The following is a 7,607-nucleotide window of genomic DNA, read 5'->3' as shown; positions in this document are numbered from 1 at the left end:
GATGGTCTTAATACTCGTATACTAGAAAAGATCAGTGGGAGATATTCTCAAACATCATATTAAAGAAGGAGTCTGCCACCAATCTCAATGTGTCATTAAAAGTGTCCAATTGTCAAACTGCCAACACGGAAGTGTGATATGCATCACATGCATGATCAGCACTTGCTCATGCAAACTATGCAATGTGAGAAAGTGTATGCTACAAACATAAACAACAAGGAGCTTAGCTTGTTCAATCCGGATACTTGGTCCTTGCATCCCGCTCTGGCTCGTCGGCCATTTGCCTTGCATACGAGGTGGTTACGAGTTGTCATACTTGGTATGCCGTAGTACCTTTACACATTCGCCCAAGGCATGGCGAGTGGCATCAGCTGCATACAAACAGCATGTGATAAAGTTGCAAGTAAGTAAAGGTTATAAAACAAAAAAAAAGAGCTGAAAGGAAAATTAAATTAATAACTATTTATTGAGCTATTATGCGACCACAAAGAAATAATGAGGTATGTCCTCCACACACATATCAAAATACAATACTTGAGACATTCTATCAAATATCACAGCATATATAGGCCTAGATGCTAGTAAAAATCGAGAAACAATTGGGGGGTTTGAGTCAATAAAAGCCAAATTAAATTAATAATCATTTATTGAACTATTATGTGAGCACGACAAAATAACCAGCTATGTCCTCCATACAAATAACCAAATATATTTTCTTTAAATATCACAGCATAGGCTTAAGATGCTAGTAAAAATAAGAAAAAAAAAACCAAAAATCAATACAGATTACCTCAGTACATGAGAATGGTTCTTGATAAAAATGACTAGAACAGAAGAACAATCTAGATGCCTTCCGTTTCGAGTGTATACTTTTTGTTCCATTGCACATGCGACTTTCATTCAGGACCCTAAAGTTGCATAAAAATCAAGCTACACTTCTTTTAGTTTAGGGCTTAAAACATTAAAACAAGCTACCATATTTTCCAGACTATAGTACACAATCCGTTGTATAATGCGCAAGGGTAAATTTCGGCTAAAAAGAAAAAGTATTTTCTTAGAGAGTCCGCACTCGGTGTATAGTCCTCGGGGAAAACTTCAGGCTGGAGAACTCCACAAAAGGGATATCTGCAGATGAATATCAGCTAGGGGCTTTCTGTGATCCGCTCGTCAGCCAATCGCAGAGCTCCTCAAGATTAAGCTTGACCTGAGTTGGTTGCTTGCAGGCTCCCAAGCAAATATGTCAGATGCGAGGTATCGAAAGCCTGGGAAACAGACTGACGGTAAGAGGTTGTCTTGATTACTTTATCCCAGCGTAAAATATCCAAAACACAGCAATCTGGCCTAACCAGTTTTGTAATAATGAACAATCTTGAAACAAAAATTGTAGAGTCCACACCTGTAGATAGCTGTACAGTTCACACTGAAAGAATAAAAACACACAGAAAATACACGAGGGACAGACACACACAGTTCTTTCAACGAGCAACTACATTTAAATGATGCCCATTACACTATGATGAACCACCTAGGATATGAAGAAAATTAAGTGAAGACGAAAATACTAGAAGGTACTAGAAAAAGATAAAGAAAGAGGTAAAGATGGCAGAAATTTAACTTCCTGAAAAGGAAGAAGAAGAAGAGAAACGGGAGATGTTTTCTATGACAATTCCGGCGCTAGGAAATTTATCTCTGCTGTCGATAACGATAGTGAGGGCTCAGAAACATTGTCTGTGGCAGTTTTGATCTTAAAGGCTTCGATGATCTCTCGCCCACACTTGTCGTTGTGTGAGCCTAGCACAGTAGTGTTTGCATAGCTAGGAGAGCAATCTTGGCAGGTGCGGGCGTGGACAACAATCGGATGGTAGGAGTCAAATGACGCCTTGTTGGTTTCAAGAAAGTGTTCTCTAAGGCGAACGTTCAGGCATCGTCCCGTCTGGCCAATGTATTGACTGCCACAACTGAGCGGAATAGAATAAATTGGCTTCTCTCGGCATTTGACGTATTTGTTGACGTGTTTGATGGTGCATTCTGGTGGACGACTGTCGTTATTTACCCTTTGGCACATTTGTTTTAGCTTCATCCGACATGTGAATACTATCTTGGTATCGAAGCGGGCAGCGAGGCTCCTCAGGCGGTGGGAAGTATTATGCACATATGGAACACAGGCCGGGCGTGTGTGGCTGCGTCCATTGTTGTTAGATGATCAGTGGTTGGGCCCTGTAATGAGACGCTGAAGGGTAGTACGGAGGAGGTCTGCTGGATACCCGGCTCGGAGAAGCCGGTCATGCTGGCGTTGGACACTTGTTGATGAGAGATGGGGACAGGATTTTGAACGGGAAGAGGCAAACAGGGTTCGAATAATTCCAAGCTTTACCAATTTAGAGTGGTTGCTGCAGAAAGGGAGGACCGGTTTTTTGGAACGTTGCAGGAAACTCCAGCATATGCCTTGGCGATGAAGATGAAGCATTAAATCCAGATACTGGAGTCCCTCTTCTGTTGGTTCTTCACTCGTAAACCTAAGACCCGACGAGCAGGAATCGAATGCTTCACAAATGGCCCGTGAGGAGATTGAGGTCGGATGAATAACAAGATAGTCGTCTACGTATCGAAACCCTCGGCATTCGGGGGCGAAAACATCCAGTCGGGACTTAATTGATCGGTCTACGTACATGAGAAACACTTCACTGAGTATTGGGGCTAGGCAGGAGCCTATACAAACACCCTTCTTTAGTCTTAATATGTTGCCGTTGTATTCAACGAGAGCTGACTGAAGGTATAAGGCATTGAGATCTGTGAAATCCTTAGCTGTGATCCCTGAGGTATTTTGAAACTTACAGAGACCATGTTCATGGATCGCATCAGACAAGAGAATCTGGGGGTCTAGGCTGTAGTAAAGCTCTTCTATGTCTAAAGAAAACATGGAGAGTGGCTGGGTGGTGGAGTGTAGGGAGGTAAGGTGCCAGATAAGATCTGTGGAGTTTGAAATCTTAAAGGGCTGGAGGAGCGTCACCGTGGAGAGATGTTTTTGTAGGAATAAGGCCAAGGGTTTCTGCCAGCAACCTCTTTCAGATGCAATGCTTCTGAGCGGTACTCCTTCCTTATGTGTCTTGGCTGTGAAAAATACGGAAAAATACTGTTTTGCAGGTGAACTGAGCGTTTTCTTGAGAGCGGGCAGATTCATCAAAGTGCACAGTCTTTTTGCCTCTGTGCGCAGAGATCCTGATGGCCTCTTCTTTAGTTTACCAAAGTTCTTTTCCAGTGCATTCGTGACCTTCTCTCCATAGCTTCCTTGATCCATGACCACGAAAACACCGTTCTTGTCTGATTCGAGCAATTTGAGTTTCCCCTGTCGCAGCTCTTCAAGTGCTTTCCGAATCGGGAACTTGCCTGCTTTCGGAGGGGGGTGGTAGCGGATAGAGCGAACTGCCGCGTTCAGAAACTCTGACCTCCCCTGTTCTGGAATATGCGAGGCAACTTTATGTACCGAAGTTAATTGGTCAACTCTTGAGGTGGGAAGATTTGGAGAAAACTTGGGACCATATGAAAGCACTTCCAAGGTACCAGGGGAAAGTTGTTGGTCACAAATGATGACCGGAGGGTCAAACACTGCTTTGCTAGCTTTGCGGCATGATGCATTCATCGATGTAACGATGGTGTTCCATGCAGATTCCAGCATTCTGGTAGCTGAGGTTTGAAGAAAGATGAACGAAGGATGAGACCCATACCCAGAACCAAAGAAGTGAGTCATGAGACCAGGGAGCAGATTTTCCATTAGCCTAATGCACCATCAAACACGTCAACAAATACGTCAAATGCCGAGAGAAGCCAATTTATTCTATTCCGCTCAGTTGTGGCAGTCAATACATTGGCCAGACGGGACGATGCCTGAACGTTCGCCTTAGAGAACACTTTCTTGAAACCAACAAGGCGTCATTTGACTCCTACCATCCGATTGTTGTCCACGCCCGCACCTGCCAAGATTGCTCTCCTAGCTATGCAAACACTACTGTGCTAGGCTCACACAACGACAAGTATGGGCGAGAGATCATCGAAGCCTTTAAGATCAAAACTGCCACAGACAATGTTTCTGAGCCCTCAGTATCGTTATCGACAGCAGAGATGGATTTCCTAGCGCCGGAATTGTCATAGAAAACATCTCCCGTTTCTCTTCTTCTTCTTCCTTTTCAGGAAGTTAAATTTCCGCCATCTTTACCTTTTCCTTTATCTTTTTCTAGTACCTTCTAGTATTTTCGTCTTCACTTAATTTTCTTCATATGCTAGGTGGTTCATCAAAGTGTAATGGGCATCATTTAAATGTAGTTGCTCGTTGAAAGAACTGTGTGTGTCTGTCCCTCGTGTATTTTCTGTGTGTTTTTATTCTTTCAGTGTGAACTGTGCTCTATCCAACGCGCTCTGGTAGGTGTACCTCTAGATAGACTGTACGGTGTAAAATAGCAACCTTTAGACATGTATAGTTTGTGCACTATAGTCTGGAAAGTATGGTACATTTATTTTAGTTTAGAGTTAGAAAGTTAAAAGTTAAATGGGTGCTGTACTGAAATTTGACTTCACAAAACAAGGCACCAGAAGCACACAGTGGGATGCTACAGACCTCAAAACACAACTCATGCAGCAGTATCTCAACTGGATGGGCATATTTTCGAAAAAAGAGAAGAGGAGAATACAGATGTCGCAAGCTTTGTTCAATCATGCCCATATTTTCCAAAAAGTACTGCCACCCATACAAGATACCCTCATATGAGTTATGTTCTAAAGTTTGCAGCATCCCACCTAGTGCTCCTGCCTGGTTTCGTGCCATCCCAATCTCGGTTCAGCATCCCTTTGGTACTAGAACGGTTGTTTGTCGGCCTCATTGATTTTACGCTCTTGCAACCTTGTTCAGGAATTTCATCACAACTGGCGTCGGAGTAGTGCTGCTGAGGCCGACAAACAACCGTTCTAGAAGAGCAACTGTGTTTGCCTCCTTTTTTGAGTACTTATATTAAAAAGCCAGTAAGCCGCCATTATGGCAGTGATGTCGTCCTCTGCATTCTTCACGGACAAAAACCGCTGCTTATCGACAGCGAGGTACAAAAAGTCAGCCTTCTCGGCGTCATTGCCAGAGTACACGACGCACGGCATTGCCGGGATGTCTTGCTCCTGTGTTAGCAAACAAAATCAATTCAATGTAAGGCAGGAACCATGCGTGATAGTGTCCTCTAAATCATCGCAGTTAATATATTACTATCTACCAGCGAGCTAGTCCACTGTTATTTGCTATAGTCACTTGATCTATGTTAAATATGTAATACCCCCACCCCCTGCAGGCCTGATTACACTTGTACAGAATGCAACTTAGACAAGTGGCAGTAAATCATGCTTTCCCAGCACTGAAAAATATGCAAGATCATCAGTGCAACAGGGACACCTGCATTATCTCTGCGATAAGTAATATTTCGGCAATGCTAGCTAGAAGTCTGGTTCCACATAGAGACGTAAACCTCGCTTTGGCTTGCTCATTGCAAAAAAGCCAGAATCAGTCAACAGGAGCCCACATTCTCCATGTGAGATCTCCTGATCTGCAATTACTTCACCTCCCATGTACATTTTGGCCAAAATATTTTGCTTTAGATGGTTAGAAATCTTGTGGAAACTACTTTTGGCCATGATATTTCCAACCATCAGTGTGTCAGGAAAGACAGCCACTGGATCTTTTGTACCTTTCTAGAAGAGTGTGCCGTGCAGTGATTAGAAAGCTTGTTTGTTGAAATTGTAGTCAAACATGTGAAGCAGTGCCATCAGCATCGTATTGGCTCCACTGAGACCATGCGACTTCTAAACATCACCTCCAACTGCATAACTTTGCTAAACTATGATCTAGATGAAGGCTAAACTAGGTACAAGCATGGAACATGGCTCTATCTGTTGTGCAAGAAAGGTGCTAGTTTGTAATGTACTGCATGCTTGGCTGCCATTAAAAAAAAAGAAAATGGAAAACTTTAATAAGATGGATACATTCACAATTGCATATGTGCCCCAATGTTGCCTAAACATTTGCTTAGAAAGATTGTGCGCAAGGGAGTTCATAAAAGCGCTAGGTTACATGTTGCAACCTATGCTACAAAGGATAGTTGAGAGCTTACCTCCTCTCCAACAAACAGATGTGACAGTGCCATGGTTTCCTTGACATTGTAAACCACGATCATCGTAGCCGCTACTGCCAAGATGTCTGAAAAATAGTAGCACCGTTCCAGTATAAGATTAGTAGAAATTCTCTGCAGTTTCAATGCCCTTGGCGCCGTGGAGGGCTCGCATTCCACGGCGCTTGCCTACATGATTTGCAAGGTCCATCGAAGTTGGAGCTTCGGGTACTAAAAGGAATGTGGAGCTGGATGCAGTGCTGTACAAGCATACTTCTTGTAAGCTGTCTAAAGCGCACTGGCGAAGACTCTTGACTCCAGCCGGTATCGGGGGCAGCAGAAGACGACCAAGACCACGCAAATGTTCCGAGCATGTCTACTTACAGCGCCCGGCGAGTCGAAGGCACAGATTGGCGAGCATTTGTTGCATTAGTCCCATAACCACCTGTTGCACAAAATTAAGGAGCTTGGTTCTAAGCAAAGTTTCCTGCGATATCACACAGGTGTAATCGCAGCCACTGCACAGCTGTGACAACTGCTCAAGTGCGCCTTTACTGCTGAGGGCTACTGTGGTGCGCCCCCTGTTCCACCACTTCATGGCGGGTGTGTTGATGATTTGATGTTTTCGTTGCTTAATGATTCCATACTTTATAATTAGAACTTCAGATGTTCCTTGTTTATCTGCGATATTAAATAAAAAGTACCTTAATAGATAACTGGAGCAGGTCCCTGATTATAATATTCATTTTGCTTTAAAAAAGACATAGCGGGTCTGACCCATCGTAGTTGCTTCATGAGGCATCGCCAATGCGTCGCAAGTCACGTGCATTCGGCATTATGTGACGCCACTGCAGCACAAGCTGGTTCTGCCTTGTTCAATTAAAACATAATGCACTAGTAACATAATTCTCACCTTATTGCCTAGGTTGCCCAAACCACCAATACAGGGATTCTAAGGATTCCTTTTATGTGAAGAAGCTGAAATGGAAGGTCATAAATAGCAACAAAAAAAAATGCTATTTCATCGTCTTTTGCCCAGTACAAACTGACATGTCTAGCTAATTGCTTCAGGGAGCCCAACGACGTCACAACGCACAAAATGAAAGCAACTGCATGGCAACTCCATCGGTAGTGGATTATTCTTTACGTCTTGTTTTTCTGTATTATTGTTCTGTCGTGTGTGCATTCAATTTTGTTAACCTCTGCCAGCATTCCTCCAGGGCAGTTTCTCAGCCGCTAATACATATTATAGCTTTTTGGATCCAATTAATTTGAAGGATATGAACTCCAGCTTTCCCAGTAGCACAGAGGCACTGCCAGCGCCTGTCCTACTCAAAAGATAACGAAAGCCCATCCCCTCTCCACTCCCCCCCCCCCCCTCCCCAGTCTTCCATTTTGCTGGGGCCTCTTCTCCCCCATCCCCCTCATACAGCGTTTTGTCATGGGTGCCGCCGAATCAAGATTTTG

At 43.6% G+C, this 7,607-nt stretch overlaps 1 pseudogene; it reads right to left on the bottom strand.

Moving 5' to 3' along the window:
• Positions 1–1,657: 1,657 nt before the first annotated feature.
• On the bottom strand, positions 1,658–3,824 carry LOC121833114 (annotated as a pseudogene).
• Positions 3,825–7,607: the final 3,783 nt, after the last annotated feature.

The sequence above is a fragment of the Ixodes scapularis genome, unplaced genomic scaffold (assembly GCF_016920785.2).
Source record: "Ixodes scapularis isolate PalLabHiFi unplaced genomic scaffold, ASM1692078v2 PGA_scaffold0__279_contigs__length_252992795, whole genome shotgun sequence".
In the NCBI taxonomy this organism is placed as follows: Eukaryota; Metazoa; Arthropoda; class Arachnida; order Ixodida; family Ixodidae; genus Ixodes; species Ixodes scapularis.
The sequence above is the reverse complement of the archived record's forward strand: the minus strand, read 5'-3'. Positions and strand labels throughout refer to the sequence as shown.